Source organism: Bos indicus, chromosome 18 (assembly GCF_029378745.1).
Source record: "Bos indicus isolate NIAB-ARS_2022 breed Sahiwal x Tharparkar chromosome 18, NIAB-ARS_B.indTharparkar_mat_pri_1.0, whole genome shotgun sequence".
NCBI classification, from domain to species: Eukaryota; Metazoa; Chordata; class Mammalia; order Artiodactyla; family Bovidae; genus Bos; species Bos indicus.
Window position 1 is genome coordinate 49723233 of NC_091777.1, and position 24136 is coordinate 49747368.

General features: G+C 43.8%; 1 pseudogene; it reads left to right on the forward strand.

Annotated features, from left to right (window-relative positions):
• The window catches only part of LOC139176981 (glycine cleavage system H protein, mitochondrial pseudogene), a 28145-nt pseudogene extending 4496 nt beyond the window's left edge, over positions 1-23649 (forward strand).
• The last annotated feature ends 487 nt before the right edge of the window (positions 23650-24136 follow it).

Sequence of the window (24136 nt, forward strand, 5' to 3'; positions counted from 1 at the left end):
GAGTATCATGAGGGTTAGCAAGAAAGGGCTGACCTATAGAAGGAATTGACTGATTTCCCAGAATTTAGAACTACAGAAGGCCTATGACTTGCTAGGTTGGGAAAGAAAAGCTTTTCTCACATCCAGTCTCTCCAGTCACAAAAGACGGTCAAAGTGGAAAAGCCTGTGAGTACTGATCAAATTAAAGGTGTGGCTTTATGACCCTTTACTAAGAGCTCAAAAATATGAGGCAGTGCCTCCCACAGAGACAAAAGGATTTCTAGGAACTTTACGGGCATGGTCCTCTAGAAAACTGATCTTAATATAGGAAGAAGTCTAGAGAGCAAGGTGCGCCCAGCTTTATTGAGATGAATTGACATGTAATATTGTTGAAGTTTTGGGCCTCCTGTGTGGCTCAGATGGTAAAGAATCAGACCTGGGTTCAATTCCTGGGTCGAGAAGATTCCCCAGAGAAGGAAATGGCTACCAACTCCAGTATTCTTGCCTGGAAAATTTCACGAACAGAGGAGCTTGGGGGGCTACAGTCCATGGGGTTGCAAGGAGTTGGACATGACTGAGTGACTAAATACACAGGCACACACATACATATTGAGTAAGTTTAAGTCATGCAATGGGATGGTTTGATACATGTATATATTTTCTAGTAATTACAAGTGGGGTTAGTTAACACTTTCATCAGCTCACATAACTACCTTTTTTTTTTTTGGTGGTGGTAGTAAAGATATCTAAGTGCTACTGTCTTAACAACTTTGAGGTATATAATATAACACTGTTAATTATAATCACCATGCTGAATATTAGATCGCCAGAACTTATCCATCTTTTTAAAATTTTTTGTTTTTAATTGGAGGATAATTGCTTTACAATGTTATGTATGGTTTTGCCATACAACAACGTGAATCAGCCATAAGTATACATATATCCCCTCCCTCGTGAGTCTCCCTTCCACCCCCACCCCTCCCCAGTTTATTCATCTTAAAACTGGAAGTCTGTACCCTTGACCAATTCTGCCCACTTCCCCCACCTCCCAGTCCCTAACAACCACCAATCTACTCCCTGCTTCTGTGAATATGGATTTTTTAGTTTCCACATATAAGTGATACTGTACAGTATTTGTCTTTCTCTGTCTGACTTATCTCACTTAGCATGATGCCCTCTAGGTCCATCCATGTTGTCACAAATGGCATGATTTTCTTTTTTCTCAACAGTGAAACAATTTGTTGTTTTTCAGTCGTTGAGTTTTGCTCGACTCTTTGTGATCCCATGGACTGCGGCACGCCAGGCTTCCCTCTCCTTCACTATCTCCTGGAGTTTGCTCAGATTCATGTCCAATGAGTCAGTGATGCTATCTAATCATCTCATCCTCTGCACTCTCTTCTCCTTTTGCCTTCTATCTTTCCCAGCATCAGGGTCTTTTCCAATAGGTTGGCTCTCGCATCAGGTGGCCCAAGTATTGGACCTTCAGCTTCAGCATCAGTCCTTTCAATGAATATTCAGGGTTGATTTCCTTTAGGATTGACTGGTTTGATCTTGCTATCCAAGGGACTCTCAAGAGTCTTCTCCAGCACCACAATTCCAAAGCATCAACTCTTTGGTGCTCAGCCTTCTTTATGATCCAACTCTCAAATCCGTACATGACTACTGGAAAAACCATAGCTTTGAGTATACAGACCTTTTGCCGGCAAAGTGATATCTCTCCTTTTTAATACACTGTCTAGGTTTGTCATAGCTTTCCTTCCAAGGAGCAAGCATCTTTAATTTCATGGCTGCAGTCACTGTCCAAGAAAAGAAAATCTGTCACTGCTTCTACTTTTTCCCTATCTATTTGCCATGAAATGATGGGACCTGATGCCATGATCTTAGTTTTTTGAATGTTAAGTTTTAAGCCAGCTTTTTCACTCTCCTCTTTCACCCTCTTCAAGAGGCTCTTTAGTTCCTTTTCATTTTCTGCCGTTAGAGTGGTATCATCTGCATATCTGAGGTTGTTGATATTTCTCCTAGCAATCTTGATTCCAGCCTGGCATTTTGCATGACGTACTCTGCATACCTGGGGTTCCTAGGTGGCATTAGTGGTAAAGAACCCATCTGCCAATGGAGGAGATGCAAGAGACGCAGATTTGATCCCTAGGTTGAGAAGATCCCTGGGAAAGGGCATGGCAACCCACTCCAGTATTCTTGCCTGGAGAATCCCATGGACAGGGGAGCCCTGCAGGCTACAGTCCATAGGGTCGCACAGAGTTGGACATGACTGAAGTGACTTAGCATGCACATACTCTGCATATAAGTTAAATAAACAGGGTGACAGTATACAGGCTGTCATACTCCTTTCCCAGTTCTGAACCAGTAAGGTATTCCATGTAAGGTTCTAACTCTTGCTTCTTGACTGGCATGCAGGTTTCTCAGGAGACAAGTAAGGTGGCCTGGTATTCCTATCTCTGTAAGAATTTTCCAGTTTGTTGTGATCCACAGTCAAAGGATTCAGCATAGTCAATGAAGCAGAAGTAGATGTTTTTTCTGAAATTCCCTTGTTTTCTCTATGATCCAACGAATGTTGGCAATTTGATTTCTGGTTCCTCTGTCTTTTCTAAACCTAGCTTGTTCATCTAGAAGTTCTTGGTTCACATACTGCTGAAGCCTAGTTTGAAGGATTTTGAGCACAACCTTACTAGCATGTGAAGTGAGGGCAGTTGTATGGTAGTTTGAACATTCTTTGGCATTGCGCTTCTTTGGGATTGGAATGAAAACTGACCTTTTCCAGTCCTGTGGTCATTGCTGAGTTTTCTAACTCTGCTGACATATTGAGTGCAGCACTTTATCAGCATCATCTTTTAGGATTTTAAATAGCTCAGCTGGAATTCCATTACCTCCACTAGCCTTGTTTATAGTAAGGCTTCCTAAGGCCCACCTGACTTCAGATTCCAGTATGTCAAACTCCAGGTGAGTGACCACACCATCGTGGTTATCTGGGTCATTAAGACAGTTTTTCATTATAGTTCTTCTGCTGTATTCTTGCCACCTCTTTTTAGTCTTTTGCATCTGTTAGGTCCTTACCATTTCTGTCCTTTATCATGCCCATTCTTGCATGAAATGTTACCTTGATGGTGCCAATTTTCTTGAAGAGATCTCTGCTCTTTCCTATCCTACTCTTTCCCTCTCTCTTTCTATCTCTCTCTATATGTATATATATACAACATATATATATATTATATATATATATAGATAGATAGATAGATAGATAGAAATGTAGGTTTTTTCCATATCTTGGCTATTGTGAATAATGCTGCAATGAGCACCAGGGTACAGACACCTCTTTGAGATCTTGATTTCATTTCTGTTGGATGTATATACAGAATTGGGATTGCTGGATCATAGGGTAGTACTATTTTTATTTTATTTTTTAAAGAACCTTTCATACTGCTTTCCATTGTGGCTGTACCAATTCACATTCTCACCAAGAGTGAACAAGGGTTCCCTTTTCTCCACATCCTTGCCAACCCTTGCTATTTCTTGTCTTCTTGATCATAGCCATTCTAACAAGTGTGAGGAGATACCTCACTGTGATTTTGACTTGCATTTCCCAGTGATAAGTGATGCTGAGCATCTTTTCATGTACTTCTTGGCCATTTGTATTTCTCCTTTAGAAAAATGTTCATCCAAGTGCTCTGCTCATTTAAAAATTAGATTTGTTGTCTTTTTTTGCAATTGAGTTGTATGAGTCCCTTATATATTTTGGACATTAACCGCTTATCAGATAGATGGTTTGCAAATATTTTCTTCCATTCCATGGATTGCCTTTTCATTTTGTTGAGTGTTACTTTTGCTCTGTGGGAGCTACTTATTTATTTAAAATTTTAATTTTTATACAATTTTAAAGCTTACTTCTCATTTACAGTTATTACACAATATTGACTATATCCCCCATGTTGTATAGTACATCCTTGAACTTATCTTATTCCTAATGGTTTGTATCTCCCACTCTTCCTCCACGCCCCCATTGGTAATCACTTACTTGTTCTCTATATCTGTGAGTCTGTACAGAAGCTTTCTAGTTTTATGTAATCCCACTTACTCATATTTCTTTGCTTTTGGTATCATATCCAAAAAAATTATTGCCAAGATCAATGTCAAGGTGCTCTTTCCCTATGCTTCCTTCTAGGACTTCTGTGGTTTCATGTTTTATGTTTAAGTCTTTAATCCATCACAAGTTAATTAAAAAAAATTATTTATTGATTTGGCTGTGCTGGGTCTTAGTTGCGTCTTGCAGAATCTTCGCTGGGGCATGTGGCCTCTTTAGTGGTGGGATGCAGGCTCTTTTAGTTGTGGCACGTGGGATATTTCACTGTGGCATGTGAACCCTTAGCTGTGGCATGTGGGATCTAGTTCCCTGACCAGGGATCGAACCCAGGCCCCCTGCATTGGGAGTGCACAGTCTTAGCCATTGGCCCACCAGGGAAGTCCCCATTGCAAGTTAATTTTTGTGAATGGTATAAAATTGGGGTCTATTTTCACCTTTAATTTTTTATGTAGTGGGCACTCAAAAAATATATGTTGAATCAGAGTGAAGTTAAGCTTCCCCACCACTGACTTTCACATACCAAGGTGTCTGATAATCCTGAAGCTCCTTTGAAGCCTAATACTGAAAGAGATGGGCATACCAGACCACCTGACCTGCCTCTTGAGAAACCTGTATGCAGGTCAGGAAGCAACAGTTAGAACTGGACGTGGAACAACAGACTGTTTCCAAATGGGAAAAGGAGGATGTCAAGGCTGTATATTGTCACCGTGCTTATTTAACTTCTATGCAGAGTACATCATGAGAAACGCTGGGCTGGAAGAAGCACAAGCTGGAATCAAGATTGCCGGGAGAAATATCAATAACCTCAGATATGCAGATGACATCACCCTTATGGCAGAAAGTGAAGAAGAACTAACGAGCCTCTTGATGAAAGTGAAAGAGGAGAGTAAAAAAGTGGGCTTAAAGCTCAACATTCAGAAAACTAAGATCATGGCATCTGGTCCCATCACTTAATGGCAAATAGATGGGGAAACAGTGGAAACAGTGGCTGACTATTTTTCTGGGCTCCAAAATCACTGCGGATGGTGATTGCAGCCATGAAATTAAAAGATGCTTACTCCTTGGAAGGAAAGTTATGACCAACCTAGACAGCATATTAAAAAGCAGAGACATTACTTTGCCAACAAAGGCCCATCTAGTCAAGGCTATGGTTTTTCCAGTAGTCATGTATGGACGTGAGAGTTGGACTGTGACGAAAGCTGAGCGGTGAAGAATTGATGCTTTTGAACTGTGGTGTTGGAGAAGACTCTTGAGAGTCCCTTGGACTGCAAGGAGATGCAACCAGTCCATCCTAAAGGAGATCAGTCCTGGGTGTTCATTGGAAGGACTGATGTTGAAGCCGAAACTCCAATACTTTGGCCACCTGATGCAAAGAGCTGACTCATTTGAAAAGACCCTGATGCTGGGAAAGATTGAGGGTGGGAGGAGAAGGGGATGACAGAGGATGAGATGGTTGGATGGCATCACCAACTCGATGGACATGGGTTTGGGTGGACTCCGGGAGTTGGTGATGGACAGGGAGGCCTGGTGTGCTGCAGTTCATGGCGTCGCAAAGAGTTGGACACGACTGAGTGACCGAACTGAACTGAACTGAAATCCCCAAAACTAAATGAATGATATGGAACTCACAAAAATTCACTCAATAGGTTCAAAATATCTAATGGGTGTGCAAAGAAAATTACTATCTTGCTTGACTTTTATCTGTATCATTTTTGGTTTCCTTTCATTTGTATCTTATAAAGGTCTGAGGCTACCAAAGAAAATAACCCATACCATTCATCTACACAATATTTCTGCAGGACACGTGACAGCCCCATAACTGTGACAGCTGTTCTCAGGACCTAGAGAGGCTCAACTTGTTTTGAGTTTCACAAATTCATCTCTTCTCATTTGTGACTTGCTTTTTGCCAACAATGGAATTAGGATATTGATCTGTCATGTGCGTGTGTGCTAAGTTGCTTCTGTTGTGTCCGACTCTGTGCAACCCTATGACCTGTGGCCCATCCCCCTCCCGAGGATCCTCTGTCCATGGGATTCTTGAGGCAGGAATACTGGAGTAGGTTGCCATGCCCTCCTCCAGGGGATCTTCCCAACCCAGGGATCGAACCCATGTCTCTTATGTCTCCTGCAGTGGCAAGCGGGTTCTTTACCACTAGTGCTGCCTGGGAAGCCCTTGAGCCCAACAATGAATTCTTTCTAATTACATCAAAATTACTTTCTTTTCCCTTCAAAATAGTGACATTATACGGGAAATACTGATACAAAACCACAGTGACAAACATCTTCCATAGCCTACTGCGGTTTTCTTCTAAATGCAGATATTTCTGTTTCATTTCCTTGTCTTGTTTCTCTATCTGCTGTTGTTATCAGAGAAAGAACATAGACAGTAAAGGCCCGTCATTTATAAAGAACTTCAGTCTTACCCAGTCTTTTTTATAAAAAACAAGTTTGTTTTATTTTTGGCTGTGCTGGGTCTTCGTTGCTGCATGGGCTTTTCTCTCGTTGTGGTGTTTGGGCTCCTCATTGCCATGACTTCTCTTGCTGCTGAGCACGGGCTCCAGGCTCAAGGGCTTCAGAAGTTGTGGCCCCCAGGCCTTAGAGCACAGGCTCAGTAGTTGTGGTGCTCCGGCTTAGTTTGCTCCACAGCATGTGAGATCTTTCCTGACCAGGGATCAAACCTGTGTCTCCTGCATTGGAGACACAACTACTGAGCCCATGTTCTTTACCACCGAGCTACCAGGAAAGCCCTTATCCAGTACTTGAGCATGAGACTTAGTTGCTTTACACATAGGGGGCTCAGTGACTAAGTCAGAACATTTAGTATTAACAGTGCAGTGGCCAGAAACCCTCACAGAGCTTGCTCTCTGATACCACGAGGTTGATTTTTTTTTCTTTTGGCTGAGCTGTGGCTCATAGGAACTTAGTTCCCCAAACCCGAGTGCTTGGCAATAAAAGCTCAGAGTCCTAACCATGGACCGCCAGGGCAGTCTCCTCGCCTAGTTGATGTGAGCCAGGGTTGGTAATTGTATTAATATCCCTAGGCTGCCATAACAGAGGAGCACAAACTGGATGGTTTAACACAACAGCAGTGTATCCGCTCACAGTTCTGGAGGCCAGGAGTCTGATGAAATCAAGGTGTTTAGCAGTGCTGCACTCGCTCTGCAGACCTTAGGGGAGAAGGCACTCTCTTACCTCTTCCAGTTTCTGGTGGTTGTTGACCTTCCTTGCCTTGTGGCTCTATCACTTCCATCTCTCTGCTATGGTCACATTGCTTACTCTCTCTCTCTTTCTTTAAAAATGGTATTTATTTATTAGCTATGTTTGGCTGGGCTGGGTCTTCACTGATGCATGGGCTTTTCTCTAGTTGTGGCCAGCAGGGGCTACTCTCTAGTCATGGTGACCAAGCTCCTCACGGTGTGGTGGCTTCTTTTGGGGAGCATGGGTTCTAGGGCTCAGGCTTCAGTAGTTGCGGCTCCCAAGCTCTAGGGGACAGGCTCAATAGTTGTGGCACATGGGCTCCTTTGCTCCATGGCGGGTGTGATCTTCTGGGACCAGGGATCAAACCTGTGTTTCCTGCACTGGCAGGCAGAGTCTTTACCACTGAGTCACCAGGGAAGCCCACAAGTTATTTTCTAGCCAAATCCTTGCGATAGGTTCAGTCATACTGTCTGACAGCTAACCAGATAAATAGTGACATAGTCAAGATTCCCATGATGTTAATTCAGTTATATTATCTTCATTCTTCTTTGTTCCCAGCCCACCCACAATAGAGGCCAGTTTACTAACTTGCTAAGTAGTTTCTGGCGCACTCCTACTTGAGCACTGATAATGGTGTCTGGTATAGAGGAAATGCTTAATCCTCATTTACCGACTGAAATAATAAGTTCTTTCTTTCCACAGAAAAAATTTTCCAGCATAGCATGACAACCTCTTTCTTCACCCCAATTCTAAACAAATTATTGAGGTCACACTGAGCTTCTGACCAATCAATAATCATTTATTAGATTGATGACCTGACTCTTCTTCAAAACGAATATATTTTATTTATTTTTGGCTGCTGTCTGGACTTTCTCTAGTTGTGGCAAATGGGACTACTCGGGACTCCTCTTTGTTACAGCGCGCAGGCTTCTCATTATGATGACTTCTCCTGCAGAGTACGGGCTCTAGGCTTGAGGGCTCAGTAGTTGTGGCACTCAGGCTGAGTCACCCAGAGGCATGTGGGATCCTCTGGGACCAGGGGTCAAACCAATGTCCCCTACATAGCAGATAGATTCTTAACCACTGGCCCACCAGGCAAGTCCAAAAGGTACATTTTTAAAAGGTGGTCATCAAGTATACTTCAATAAAAAAAGATTTAAAAAAATGGCCATTTTGTTTTAATCTCTAGCCTACAAAGGTGAAAGTGAAAGTTAGTCACTCTGTTGTGTCCAACTCTTTGCGACCCCGTGAACTTGTAGCCCACCAGGCTCCTCTGTCCATGGAATTCTCCAGGTAAGAATATTGGAGTGGGTTGCCATTTCCTTCACCAGGGCATCTTCCTGACCCAGGGATCGAACCCAGGTCTCCCACATTGCAGGAGGACTCTTTACTGACTGAGCCACCAGGGAAATCACTGGTGAGCTACAAACGTAGCTCATATTTTTGGTAACATTCTTCTGCTGTCCAAGTTTGATTTTTTTTTTTTATATCCTTTCTCCCAAGTCACTATTGTGAATAAACCTTGGAAAGATAAGTTTGCACATAAACCACTAAATAGGGGGAATTCCCTGATGGTCCAGTGGTTAGGACTCTGTGCTTTGACTGCCAACCAAGCACCTGAGTTCAGTCCCTGGTCAGGGAACTATGATTCCCCAAGCCATGTGGTGTGACATGAAATGAAATGAAATGAAATGAAATAAAGGGTTTCCCTGGTGGCTCAGTGGTAAAGAATCCACCTGCCAATGCAGGAGGGTTCAGTCGCTGGTCTGGGAAGATTCCACAGGCCGAGGACCCACAACATCAGGGCCCTGGGACCTACTAAGCCCGGGAACCACAACTACTGAACCCATGTGCTCCAACTGCTGAAGCCTAAGCGCCCTAGAGCCTGTGCTCCACAGTAAGAGAAGCCACCACAATGGCAAACCCGTACACCGCAAGTAGAGAAAAGCCCACGCTGCAGTGAAGACCCAGCACGGGCAAAAATAAATGCAAAATAAATAATAGAAACCTCCAAATACAGTTCAGTCCTCAGAGGATCCTAGAAATGGTTGTCCAGAATCCACACTCCAGTTAGGACCACTAGGTGGTGTAGTTCAGCCATTATTTCCCAGGACTGGTCACCCTTGGGCCGGTCTTCTGCCCTCTAGAGGGCAGCCAAGTCAAATTCTTCATAGAAACAAGGGCTGAAAGGAGTTAGAGGGACTTCACAGATTTGCTGAGGGCTTCTGAAATTGTTGACACTGTGAGAAAATTCTAGGCAAGCTGTCAACCACTGTTCGTGTGTTCCCATGAGTGTTGTTTGGGGATTATGTCAGAGTAGTTGATCAAGTGCTTCCTTTCTCATTAACTTGTCAAGTGGAAGTCTTTTCTGAAATTTTGGATGTATTTTGAGATGCACTATTTCTGAAAGTCTCCCCTGAACTGGAACTGATCTTACCATTCAGAATCTACTGGCTCACTGTCTTCACATAGGCAAAAAAAAATTAGGCAAAACATTCTTAACCTTTTTTCCCCTTTATGTTTCACTGAGGAAAATGAGGTGCAAGCTGGTCTTATTCATTCTACTGGGCCGGTTCAAATTAGGCTACACTCTTTGCAACCCACAGATTGTAGCCCGCCAGGTTCCTCTATCCATGGAATTCTCCAGGCAAGAATACTGGAGTGGGTTGCCATTCCTTTCTCCAGGGGATCTTCTCCAGCCCAGTGGTTGAACCTGGCTCTCCCACATTGCAGGCAGATTCTTTACCGACCGAGCCACCAGGGAAGCCCAGGCTACACTCACTCTGATGAGCGTTTTCCCAAACTTTCCCAGCACCTCTTGTGGAGGCTATGACTATGCTCATGTAATAACATCAATCCTGGGACAAATTATTCTTCTAACCCACTGGTTCTCAGTCTTGTCTGCACACTGGGGTCACCAGGACTTTTGCTGGTGCCCATATCCCTCTTCTTGAGTTTCTGACTTGATTATTGTCAGAAGCAGCCTGGGACTGGGGTTTCTAAGAGCTCTTTAGGCAATGTTAATACATAGCCTAGGTTAGAACCATGGTACTAACCAAACTCTTGCAATCACCCTGCAATTTTTGTTTGAAAGCTAATGAGAATATCTATTCATTTGTTAATTCAGTTATGTTGCCTTCATTTCTTTTTTTATTTAATATTCATTTATTTATTTGGCTGTCCCATGTCTTAATTTCAACCTGTGGGTTCTTTTTAGTTGTGGCATGTGGGATCCAGCACTGCACTGGGGGCTCGGAGTCTCATCCACTGGACCACCAGGGAAGTCCCCTGTTGCCTTCATTTCTGATTGTTCCTAATCCAGCCACAATTTTGGCCAACTGATATACAATGAACTATGTCACACCTACACTCCCCAGCCCTCGTTTACTCAAGTACCTTTAACAGTTTCTGACACAAAAGTATGTATTCAGTATATAATTATTGGATGAAGGAACTAACATTCTTGGGACATATTCTTTCATAAAACCGAGGCCTCCAATATTCCCAGAACCATTCTCTTTTGGTGCAACTTTTACAATGTAAGGGACATTGTGTTTCCTGGCAAATTGTTACTTAATACATTGTTGTTGTTGTTGTTTTTAACCTGGTTTTTCCTTCACCAGGTATATTAAGGAAAGTTGGCATTTTGCTTGCATGTCTAGCCTGAAAGACCACAAAGCTTACAAAGTAGAATTTCAGTTGTGCTCGACATGCCTCTGAAACCATTTGGTCGTTGTTATAGGGGGCTCGGAAGAGCTCTGTATAGTACCACAGTCCTTTATGTCTCAGTGCAGAAAAGAATTCAGCCAAAGGCAAAGTGGTAGGTAAGAAGTGATTTATTGTGAAAACCTTGTGAGGTTTACAAGTGGGCAGGTGAGAAATGCCACCCCCCTGAGGACTTACTGGGCTATTGTCTCATGTGTGTGTTAGTCGTTCAGTTGTGTCCTACTCTTTGGGATCCCATGGAGTGTAGCCTACCAGGCTCCTCTGCCCATGGAATTCTCCAGGCAAGAATACTGGAGTGGGTTGCCATGCCCTCTTCCAGGGGATTTTCCCCACCCAGGGATTGAACCCAGGTCTCCTGCACAACAGATTCTTTACCACCTGAGCCACCAGGGAAGCCCACAGTTTTATAATCAAAGCAAAAGTAAGGAGGGGGAGAAGAACTTCTTTGTCATTCTAGAGTAGATGTCATGCTTCCATCATCAGCTCCTCCTCCAAGTTGAGCAGGGGAGTTTTCTTGTCCCTACCTGGTCAAGCCAGGTCCATACATTTTCGGTTTTTCATGTGTGCAGAGAGAGTGTACTAGGGATCATTTAACTTACTGCGCTCACTGGGCAGGCTGTGGGGCTCACGGCCCTAGTGTTTTATTGCTTGGGGGCATGTCTCGTGCTTCTGTTGCTAAGCAAGCCTGCCTGGCTTTGTGGTTAAGCAAAACTGCTTTCTTTCCTTTTTAAACAAAGTGTCTTCTCTTTCACTTATTAATTTTTGACTGAACTGGGTCTCCGTTGCTGCCTGGGCTTTTTCTCTAGTTGTGGCGAGTGAGGGCTACTCTTCACTGTAGTATGTGGGCTTCTCGTTGCCGTGGCTTCTCTAGCTGCAGAGTATGGGCTCCAGGCAAATGGGCTTTACTAGTTGTGTCAAGTGGGTTCCGTAGTTGCAGCTCCCTGCCTCTCGAGCACAGGCAGGCTCAGGAGGTGTGGCACATGTGTCTCCTGCATTGGCAGGCGGATTCTTTACCAGTGAGCCACCACTGAAGCCCCAAACCTGCTTTCTTGAGTAATCATTAACTTACAGGGGTCTCCCATATTTTTTCTACTTATAATCTTTTAGTGGAATTAACTAATCTACTTTGTCCCTATACTCTGTCCCTATCAATTCCACTGTCTAGAAAACCATAATCCTGCAGGAGAGTGATGGTTCTCCACAGCCAGGAGAGACTCTGTTCTCACTTTTTTCCAGACATATTAAGGTTTCAAAAATGTTGTTTGTTTTTTTTTGGCCGTGCTGTGCAGAGTGTGGAGAAGGCAATGGCATCCCACTCCAGTACTCTTGCCTGGAAAATCCTATGGATGGAGGAGCCTGGAAGGCTGCAGTCCATGGGGTCGCTGAGGGTCAGACACGACTGAGTGAATTCACTTTCACTTTTCACTTTCATGCATTGGAGAAGGAAATGGCAACCCACTCCAGTGTTCTTGCCTGGAGAATCCCAGGGACGGAGGAGCCTGGTGGGCTGCCATCTATGGGATCACACAGAGTTGGACACGACTGAAGTGACTGAGCAGCAGCAGCAGTGCAGAGTGTGGAATCTTAGTTCCCTGATCAGGGTCTGAACCCGGGCCCACAGCGTGAAAGTCCCGAGTCCTAACAACTGGACCACCAGAGAAGTCCCACAAATGCTTCTTTATAAACATTAGTGAATACAACCAATGATGGGAGACAGGATTCACTACTGTAACTGCATTAGAAATAACCGAGGCTGAACCCTGGAAGTCTCACCTCTGAGGATGGTTTTCCTTCTAAAACATTCCTACGTCTAGCTGCAGTGCTTGAGCATCCTGAACAGACCAAACCATTGAGCACTTCTCCCACAGAAAGTACAGATTTTTCCTGGGAGTCCCGGTGCAAAGCCATGGAGACAGCTCTCATAGCAGAGACTGAGAGTCTCTTTTCTCTCTCTTTCTTTTTGGGTCGTGTGGGATCTTAGTTCCCTGACCAGGGATCAAAGCTGTGCCCTCTGGATTGGAAGTGCAGAGTCTTAACCACTGACCACCAAGGAGTCCTGAGGCTTTCTTGAATGCTTTTGCTGCCATCCCACCTCCCTGTGGATGACTGCTGTTGCTACATGTAATGACAAAGAGTGTGTGTGTGTGTGTGTCTGTGTGTCTGCGTGTTACTTAGACCCTTCTCTGTCCCAGGGATGTACTACGTACTTATGTTGTTATTTAGTCGCTCAGTCATGGCTGACTCTTCAACCCCGTGGACTGTAGCCCGCTAGGCTCCTCTGTCCATGGGATTTCCCAGACAAGAATGCTGGAGTGGGTGGCCATTTCTTTCTCCAGGGATCTTCCTGACCCAGGGATTGAACCCATGTCTCTTGCATTGGCAGGCAGGTTCTTTACCACTGAACCACCCTTAATCTTGGACTTCAGCCTCCAGAGCTATGAGAAAATAAATTTCTTATAAGCTGCCCAGTCTGTGATAGCTACGGCAGCCCTGGGGACAGATACAGCTCACCCAGTTCTCACAGCCTCCCTATCCCACACCTCCTAGGCTATGTGATGACTCCAAGTTCAGGAAGACCTGCTCAAATGACTGCCCATCACTCAAAGTCAGGCTGTGGACTCTCCCCTGCCCGTCTCTATTTGAGGACTCATGAAACTCAGCTCAAGGTGGGGGATAAAAAGTGATGATGAAGCATCTGGAGAGCAGGAATTCACCAGGATGTGGAGAAAGTGGAAAAAGTCTGAATGCGCCTCTTAAGCGGTCCTGAAAATCTTTTCCCGCGCCCATGCCTCTCTCCTAATTGGAAAGTGCAGGCTTTCTGCTGGGGTGCAGCTCCTCCTCTGCACTGTGACTGTGCTGGGGAATTGGTGTGGCTCATTTGTGTAAACACCTGCAGCTGACTTAATAGCTCTGTGACTCAGGTGCCTCAGGTATGAAATTGACATAATAGTCACAGTACCTACCTCACAGGGGTGTTGTGAGGAATGTCAGTTAACTCATGTCATGTCCTTGTAACACAGCACAGAACTTATTAAGCTCAATGAAAATGTTGGGTATTTATTAGTATTAATCTGGCCCATCAATTGGGTGCCAGCTGTCTACCTTCAGTCCCCCTCAGTTGTGTGGTTGCAGTAGATGTTGGTGCTGGGAATGAGGCTGCTCACTTTTCTCCTGAAGGCTGGAATGTTTCCACAGGGAACAGAGGGTGAAGGGCATCTGGTCTGGCCCAGGCTGAGGTGGAAGAGACAAGAGGCTACAGGCACATTCACACCAACCCACCTCCCTCTGACTGAGGCAGAGGGAACAACCGTAAGCCCATACCCAGGTCAGTCACAAGACAATATATTAATAACAGGCACGCAATGGGACACACACTCACCTTCTCTCTTCTCCTTGGAGCTGTGGTTAAAGGTCCTCAGAGAAAGGGGAGGGGTAGGGAGAGGGTTCCAGCCCTAGCTCCTGTCTCACCAGGCTGGCAGGCATTGTCTGAGTAAGATCCCTTCTGTGTCTTGGAGTGCTGAGGAGAAGCCTTTTTAAGGGGGCATCTGATGGGGATTCTTCAAGCCATTTCTCCGCACCAACCCCATCCCAGAGCCTCGTCTCTCCATGACTGAAGGCTTTCTCAGGAACCATGCTGCAATGCTGGATCATGACACAGACATTCCACTAGGAAGTATTTATTTGGCTGTGCCAGGTCTTCGTTGCTGCATGCAGGATCTTTAGGTGCAGCATGCAAACGCTTAGTTGAGGCATGTGGGATCTAGCTCCCTGACTGGGGATGAAACTCAGGCTCCCTGCATTGGGAGTGTGGAGTCTTAGCCCCTGGACCACCAGAGAATTCCCACAAGTACTCCATTTTTTCCATCGTTAGTCTAAGAAAGTTTTATGTGGCTCCAAATGACGGGAGGCTACTGCTCCTGGGAGTGAGGCTGGCTGGCCTAAGGGCTCCAGCCCACACTTCCTCCTGTGACCCAGGAATAAGTGGTAATTTGCTTTGGTAATAAAAATCACCCAAATCTCAATGGTTTATGACAATAGAGTTTATTGTGATTATTTTCAAAACTTTTATTTATTTTTTGGCTGGGTCTTCATTGCTATGCATGGGCTTTCTCTAGTTGTGGTGAGCAGGGGCTGCTCTCCATGGTGGTGCACAGGCATCTCATTGCAGTGGCTTCTCCCGTTGCAAAGCACTAGCTCTATGCCCTCGGGCTCACTAGTTGTGACCTATGGGCTTAGTTGCCCCAGAGCATGTGGAATCTTCTTGTACCAGATGTCCCCAGAATTTATGTTTTACTTACAATCTGCTCTGGGTTAGCAATGGTTCTGTTCCATGTATCTTCCTCAATTCAAGCCTTGCCTTCTTGGGACACGCCATTCCTGTGGCAAGACAGAACACAGAAATGATGGCACTACACACACTCTCCAAATTTCTGTCCAGATGTGACACTCCTCACTGTGGCTCACATTTCACTGGCCAGGTTAAGTCAAATGGCAAAGCCTGGGGTCAGTGGGTGGGAGATCTCTGCTTCTGTTGGAACCAATAACATCATTTACCTCCCCAATGCATTTTAAAGTATCTCAGAGCACGCACACACACACACACACAAATTAATGGAGCTTTAAAATTCTTTATATAAAGTGAGTATACCTATTTTAAAAGCCAAGAAAGACTACACAACAGCGCATATAGCAATCTCATTTAAGAATACTGATGGAAAAATCCTAGACTATTCATGAATAGTATCAGTAGAACACTAAAAGAATAATGCAGCAAGGTTAGGAAATTCTGTTAATTCAGCAGAGGAACAGATCTAATAAAAATCATGTGGGCAGTGAACCATGGACCCCCAGTGAAGACTCGGGACACCAATTTCCCAGGTGTTAAATTTAGAAACTTGGATCTTATGGTTCTTTCTTCTCTCAACTTGGTTAATATCCATGGACTTTGCTATTTGCAAGTTGCTGAGTCAAGCTTTATTCTTGTAAAACCAATTTTTGTAGTGAGGCAAAGATGAAAGATACTTTCCACAATGAAGACAAAAGAGTCTGCATCAATCAAGATTTTTCTAAAAACTTGCTTCAGAAGATCCAACATTAATAGTACCTATTTTCTGTTTCCTGATCACACTCTTCCATTTCCTCCAAACTGTGAAAGAAGTGCTTTCTTTCCCCCTATTTACAGTCCACGGCATTCCACACCACATGCTGCAATAAAAATGTTTCAGTTGTAGGATTGGCAAAAGACTCTCTTAAATGAATCCAAAAAAGAAGGGCAGGTTTCTCTGAAGGCAGCCTTCTCCTCTTTTGATGTATAGGATATCGCATGTCTTTCGGCCTATCATAGTCGAGTTCTGCAGCGAGGCGACTCAGAGCCATAGGTGCAAAGAGATCTTACATAAATGTATAGGCATCCAGATAAGACGTTGGGATTACGCGTTTGCCAGCGGCTATGGTGGGCTGTTTCCTTTGCTGTACACACATCCATAAACACCCAGCTGGGTTTGCCATACCCTCTTAACTGGCTGCCCGGGGCGCTGGGTACCCCTTCCCCAAACAGAGGCTGCACTTGCTCCAAGTCAGGCCCGAAGCCCTTGGGCTTGCGTTGGGGTTGTGGGAAGGCAGCTGGGCCAGGGGCCGTTCTCCTACCAGGGCAGTTCTCAGAGACCCGCGTCCTCTTGTGGTCAGAGGCCTTCTCCAACTTTGTCCGTCATTCAGCGTCCCTCTGGGGCTCCGCAGGCCTTGCTGGCCATCTCTTAAAGCCTATCTCCGCCCGCACGACATTGCGGTCAGTTTTCGCCATGCCGGGGTCGGGGGGACACAGCTGCCTATAGGCAGATTGGGCATCTCAAACCCGCAGAGTCAACCGCACGCTTCTCAGCAACAGCGGAACAATGAAACATCGCGATAGTGTGTGTGAGACCACGTGAGCGCGTGCATATGTGCATATGTATTACTCTGGGCATGCGTGAGTGTGAGTGTGTTTGCGCATGCACCGCACTTTGAACTCAGCTGTGGAGACCGTTCCTGAGAGAACGTTAGTTATGCTGTTTTCGTCTGGCTGAAGAATCCCTTGGACTGCAAGGAGATCCAACCAGTCCATTCGAAAGGAGATCAGCCCTGGGTGTTCTTTGGAAGGAATGATGCTAAAGCTGAAACTCCAGTACTTTGGCCACCTCGTGCGAAGAGTTGACTCATTGGAAAAGACTGATGCTGGGAGGGATTGGGGGCAGAAGGAGGAGAGGACGACAGAGGATGAGATGGCTGGCATCACCGACTCGATGGACGTGAGTCTGAGTGAACTCCGGGAGTTGGTGATGGACAGGGAGGCCTGGCGTGCTGCGATTCATGGGGTCGCAAAGAGTCGGACACGACTGAGTGACTGAACTGAACTGAACTGAAGTTGCTCTTGGTACCCAACGAATGAGAACGGCTGCTTCATACTTTGAATCTTAGTCAAGTAATTCTTGGTAAGACATACTCAGCATCAGTGTCTCAGACCCTATTTTGTTTTGGAAAACTGCAACTTTTGGTGCTGGAAACCTGAAATGGCCCTCCCGTGTCTGTTGTTACCCCATATGCGTTTGCACCTCTTTGCGTTTCCCATCTGCTTTTCTCTTTCCAGCTTTTCTTTCCCCTTCCCTCTTTCCTCTTTGTTCCTTCTCCTTCTTGGTCTTTTCCCCTGCTGTCTTCTCTTTCCATTCCCCGCATCCATTTTACCTTTCTCCTTCTCCCGCTCTTTCATTTTGTTTCTCCCAGCCTCTGTCCTTCACGTTTCTTTCTCCACACCACCTACCCCTTTGCCCTTCGTCTTAAATCTAAGTCTCTGGCAGGCTTCTCTGCCTACCCTACAGTTGTAATTCCCCAAACTTTCATCCCAGACTGCTCCAAACTTATAGCGGAACTGTCTTCCAGACCCTCTTGTAATGCCACCTCTGTGCTTGGGTTTGTATCTAGACAGTCCTCTCCCCGCCCCCGCCTCCCCTCCAGCTGGATCCTAGTTTTCTGACCAGGGATGGAATCCATGGACCCTGCAGTGGAAAGGGAGGATTTTTAACCACTGGATCGCCAGCTAAGTCCCACCTTTGTTCTTTCCTATTAATTTATTTGCTTATCTGCACCAGTGCATGTTGTCTTACTATATTTATATCAAACACTTTAATACGTGATTTATTGACAGTGAATGAGCTTGAATCTCCTTCCTCGTTCTTCGAGATTGTCTCAGTTCTCTTTGGACTTTACAGTGTCTGTGAAGTTTTGAGTCAGTTTGAGAATTTCTCTAAAAGCCTACTGGGATTTTGCTTAGGAATTCATGAATTCTTAGATTAATTTAGGGAAGAACTGGAATCTTTAAAATGGATCTTTCTCCTGTATTAATGTGATGTATGTGTCAGTTTTCTTTAAATTACATAAATTTTATAGTTTTCCCCAATTGTTTATAGATGTAGCTAGTGAAACTGACTAAATGAGAAAGAAATTCAAAGTGGAGTTTACTTGGGGCAGTGAGCAAGTCGAGGCAGTGGGGAGGGATGACTAGGGAAATTCACAGGTGTTACCAACCATGGTTCTTAGCCTTAGCCTCTTTAATCAATGGACATTGAACAGGCCAGGCACATTCAGGCGAGGCTTTATTGGGACTCCTGTTGCTGTAGGAGTGAGTGAAAACAAGTACCAGGTTCCCTTGCTCTGCTCTCTGAAGGAGTGATGAGCCGATTTCCTATATGGGCGTGAGGGTGGGGATGAGGGCCAGGGTGGATGGAGGGATGGCTTAGTTGATCTGCCCATCTGCTTGGTGGTGCTGTTTGGGTTTTTGGTCTTTTTGTATCTTGTTCAGAATTTGCCTCAACTGCAGTTATCTTTAGTTCCTTATGGTTTCTTTATATTTTATTGCTCTAGGAGGCTCTTGACCAGGTGCAACCACTGAAGCAAAGGGTCCCAGGTTTGAGCTCACCTCACAGGTACAAATGTTCTTATTTCTGAAGCTTGGTGGCTACATGACTATTTTTTAAAATTTCATTTTAATTGTTCTAATTTGTTATATAAGCTTTATGTGCATGATACATTTTGCAATTTAAACTTTGAATGCCTTTTATTGTTTTTGAATTTTAGAAACGTTAAGCATTTGTTTGCTGTTGTGAATGGGCTCTTTATTTGTAGCTAGTGAAACTGTGACTAAAAACAAATGAGAAACAAATTCAAAATGGAGTTTACTTGGGGCAGTGAGCAAGTTGAAGCAGTGGGGAGGGATGACTAGGGAGATTCACAGGTGTTACCAACCAGGGTTCTTAGCCTCTTTAATCAATGGACATTGAACAGGCCAGGCACATGGGACTCTTGGGTTGGTGTATAAGGATGCCAATGGTTCCCATGTTGTCCAGTAACTTTGCTGAATGTTTGTAAGTTCTAATAGACATTAAAAATAGTTTCTTTGACAATTGCAAATAATTTGAGCTTTCTCTCTTTTTTCTTGGTCAGTCTCCCTAACAGTTGTCAGTTTTGTTAATCTTCTCAAGGAACCAACTTTTGATTCTTGATTTTGTCTGTTCTGTTTCATTTCTGTTTTCATCTTTATGATTTCTTTCTGCTTGTTTTGGATTTAGTTTGCTCTTCTAGTTTCTTAAAGTGGAAGGTTAAGTTATTTATTTGAATTTTTTCTTTTTTGTTAGTATAGTCATTTACAACTCTTAAATTTCCTTGCAAACAGTGCTTGTGCTGCACCTCATAAGTTGTGTGTCTTTGTTTTCATTTACCTCAAAATATTTTAAAATTTCTCTTGTGATTTTTTTTTCTTTGACCAGTTGATTCTTCAGGAGACTATTGTTTAACTTCCTCAAATTTGTGACCAGTTGATTCTTCAGGAGACTATTGTTTAACTTCCTCAAATTTGTGAATTGCCCAAATTTTTTCTGTTGTTGATTTTAATTTAGTTCCGTTGTGCTACTGGCACAAAGACAGAAATATAGATCAATGGAACAAAATAGAAAGCCCAGAGATAAATCCACGCACATATGGACACCTTATCTTTGACAAAGGAGGCAAGAATATACAATGGATTAAAGACAATCTCTTTAACAAGTGGTGCTGGGAAATCTGGTCAACCACTTGTAAAAGAATGAAACTAGATCACTTTCTAACACCATACACAAAAATAAACTCAAAATGGATTAAAGATCTAAATGTAAGACCAGAAACTATAAAACTCCTAGAGGAGAACATAGGCAAAACACTCTCTGACATACATCACAGCAGGATCCTCTATGACCCACCTCCCAGAATATTGGAAATAAAAGCAAAAATAAACAAATGGGACCTAATTAACCTTAAAAGCTTCTGCACATCAAAGGAAACTATTAGCAAGGTGAAAAGACAGCCTTCAGAATGGGAGAAAATAATAGCAAATGAAGCAACTGACAAACAACGAATCTCAAAAATATACAAGCAACTCCTACAGCTCAACTCCAGAAAAATAAATGACCCAATCAAAAAATGGGCCAAAGAACTAAATAGACATTTCTCCAAAGAAGACATACAGATGGCTAACAAACACACGAAAAGATGCTCAACATCACTCATTATCAGAGAAATGCAAATCAAAACCACTATGAGGTACCATTTCACATCAGTCAGAACGGCTGCGATCCAAAAGTCTACAAGTAATAAATGCTGGAGAGGGTGTGGAGAAAAGGGAACCCTCTTACACTGTTGGTGGGAATGCAAACTAGTACAGCCACTATGGAGAACAGTGTGGAGATTCCTTAAAAAACTGGAACTAGAACTGCCTTATGATCCAGCAATCCCACTGCTGGGCATACACACCAAGGAAACCAGAAGGGAAAGAGACACGTGTACCCCAATGTTCATCGCAGCACTGTTTATAATAGCCAGGACATGGAAGCAACCTAGATGCCCATCAGCAGATGAATGGATAAGAAAGCTGTGGTACATATACACAATGGAGTATTACTCAGCAATTAAAAAGAATACATTTGAATCAGTTCTAATGAGATGGATGAAACTGGAGCCTATTATACAGAGTGAAGTAAGCCAGAAGGAAAAACACCAATACAGTATACTAACGCATATATATGGAATTTAGAAAGATGGTAACAATAACCCTGTGAACGAGACAGCAAAAGAGACAGTGATGTATAGAACAGTCTTATGGACTCTGTGGGAGAGGGAGAGGGTGGGAAGATTTGGGAGAATGGCATTGAAACATGTAAAATATCATGCATGAAACGAGATGCCAGTCCAGGTTCGATGCATGATACTGGACGCTTGGGGCTAGTGCACTGGGACGACCCAGAGGGATGGTATGGGGAGGGAGGAGGGAGGAGGGTTCAGGATGGGGAACACATGTATACCTGTGGTGGATTCATTTTGAAATTTGGCAAAACTAATACAATTATGTAAAGTTTAAAAATTAAATAAAATTTTAAAAAAAATGTTGAATTGGCGGGGCCGCCCCGCGGGCCGGGTGCTCTACGTGCCGCGCGGAGACCCTCTGCACGCCTGGGAACACGGCGCTGCAAGCAGTGCGGAGCGTGCGGGCGGCGGTTGGCAGCCTGCGCGCTATCTCGGCACCACACTCGCCCTGCTCGCCGCGGCCCTGGGGACTGTGGGCGGGTGCTGTCCGAGCGCTGCGCACCGGCCTCGCTCTGCTGTCGGTGCTGAAATTCACAGAAAAACACGAATGGGTTATAACAGAAAACGGTGTTGAAACACTAGGAATCAGCAATTTTGCACAGGAAGCTTTGGGAGATGTTTACCGTAGTCTGCCTGAAGTTGGGATGAAATTGAACAAACCAAAGGACTTTGGTGGTTGGAAAGTGTGAAAGCTCCTAGTGAACTCTATTCTCTATCAGGAGAAGTAACTGAAATTAATAAAACTCTAGCAGAAAGTCCAGGACTTGTCAACAAATCTTGTTATGAAGATGGTTGGCTGATGAAGATGACATTCAGTAACCCTTCAGAACTAGATGAACTAGTGACGAAGCATATGAGAAATACATAAAATCGATTGAGGAGTGAAAATGGAAACCCTAAATAAACTAGTTTGAAACAACTTAAAAAAAAAACAAAAACACTTGAACTTCTAGATGTTCAAGCTGGATTTAGAAAAGGCAGAGGAACCAGAGATCAAATTGCCAACATCTGCTGGATCATCGAAAAAGCAAGAGAGTTCCAGTAAAATATCTACTTCTGCTTTATTGACTATACCAAAGCCTTTGTGTGGATCACAACAAACTGGAAAATTCTGAAAGAGATGGGAATACCAGACCACCTGACCTGCCTTCTGAGAAATCTGTATGCAGGTCAAGAAGCAACAGTTAGAACTGGACATGGAACAACAGACTGGTTCCAAATAGGAAAAGGAGTACGTCAAGGCTGTATATTGTCACCCTGTTTATTTAATTTATATGCAGAGTACGTCATGAGAAATGCTGGATTGGATGAAGCACAAGCTGGAATCCAGATTGCTGGGAGAAATATCAATAACCTCAGATATGCAGATGACACCACCCTTATGGCAGAAAGCGAAGAAGAACTAAAGAGCTTCTTGATGAAAGTGAAAGAGGAGAGTGAAAAAGTTGACTTAAAACTCAACATTCAGAAAACTAAGATCATGGCATCTGGTCCCATCACTTAATGGCAAATAGATGGGGAAACAGTAGAAACAGTGACAGACTTTATTTTGGGGGCTCCAAAACACTGCAGATGGTAACGTCAGTGATGAAATTAAAAGATGCTTGCTCCTTGGAAGAAAACTATGACCAACCTAGACAGCATATTAAAAAGCAGAGACATTACTTTGCCAGCAAAGTTCCATCTAGTCAAAGCTATGGTTTTTCCAGTAGTCATGTATGAATGTGAGAGTTGGACTATAAAGAAAGCTGAGTGCTGGAGAATTGATGCTTTTGAACTGTGGTGTTGGAGAAGATTCTTGAGAGTCCCTTGGACTGCAAGGAGATGCAACCAGTCCATCCTAAAGGAAATCAGTCCTGAATATTCATTGGAAGGACCGATGTTGAAGCTGAAACTGCAATAGTTTGGCCACCTGATGTGAAGAACTAACTATTTGTAAAGACCCTGATGCTGGGAAGATTGAGGGCAGGAGGAGAAGGGGAAGACAGAGGATGAGATGGTTGGATGGCATGACTGACTCAATGGACATGAGTTTGAGTAAACTCCAGAAGTTGGTGATGGACAGGGAGGCATGCTGCAGTCCATGGGGTCGCAAAGAGTCAGACACGACTGTGTGACTGAACTGAACTGATGGTCTACCCTGGAGAATGATTCATGTACACTTGAGAAGAATCTGCATTCTCTTGTTGGGAAATGATAGATTTCTGATAGGATTAGTTGTGCAAGTCTTGTTTCCTTGGCTTTCTGCCTAAATGTTCTGTCCATTATTGAAAGTGGGATACTGAAATCTCCAACTATTATTGTCGAATTGTTTGTTTCCCCATTTGATTCTGTTTTTTGCTTCATGTATTTAGGGGCTCTGTTGTTAGGTGCTTATATGTTTGTTATATCTTCTTGATGAAATGATATCTCAATATGTCATTCTTTGTCTCTGGCAAAAAACAATTTTTTTTCTCTGTAGTAATAATTTTTATCTTAAAGCCTGATTTTAAAGTGTTAGCATAGCCACTCCTGCTTTTTTTTGTTTACTGTTTGCTTGGTATATCTCTTCCCATATTTTTACTTTTAGTCTATTTGTGTTTTTGAATCTGATTTGTGTCTTGTAGATAGCATATAAGTGAAAGTATTAGTTGCTCAGTTGTGTCTGACTTTTTTCGACCCCGTGGACTGTGGCCCGCCAGGCTCCTCTGTCCATGGAATCCTTCAGGCAAGAATACTGAAGCGGGTAGCCATTCCCTTCTCCAGGGGATCTTCCTGATCCAGGGATTGAACCTGGGTCTCCCACACTGCAGGCAGATTCTTTATCATCTGAGCCACCATATATTTGAATCATAAAAAATAATTTTTACCAATCTCTGCCTTTTAATTGGAGTGCTCTGTGCTGTCTTTCAGGGAACCAGGTTGGTTTCAGCCCTGCCATTCCTTAACACATGGGTTCCCAGGTCACCTTGGAGATTTGCTTCCAGTCAGCTTGAAGAAGAAGGGAAAATGGAG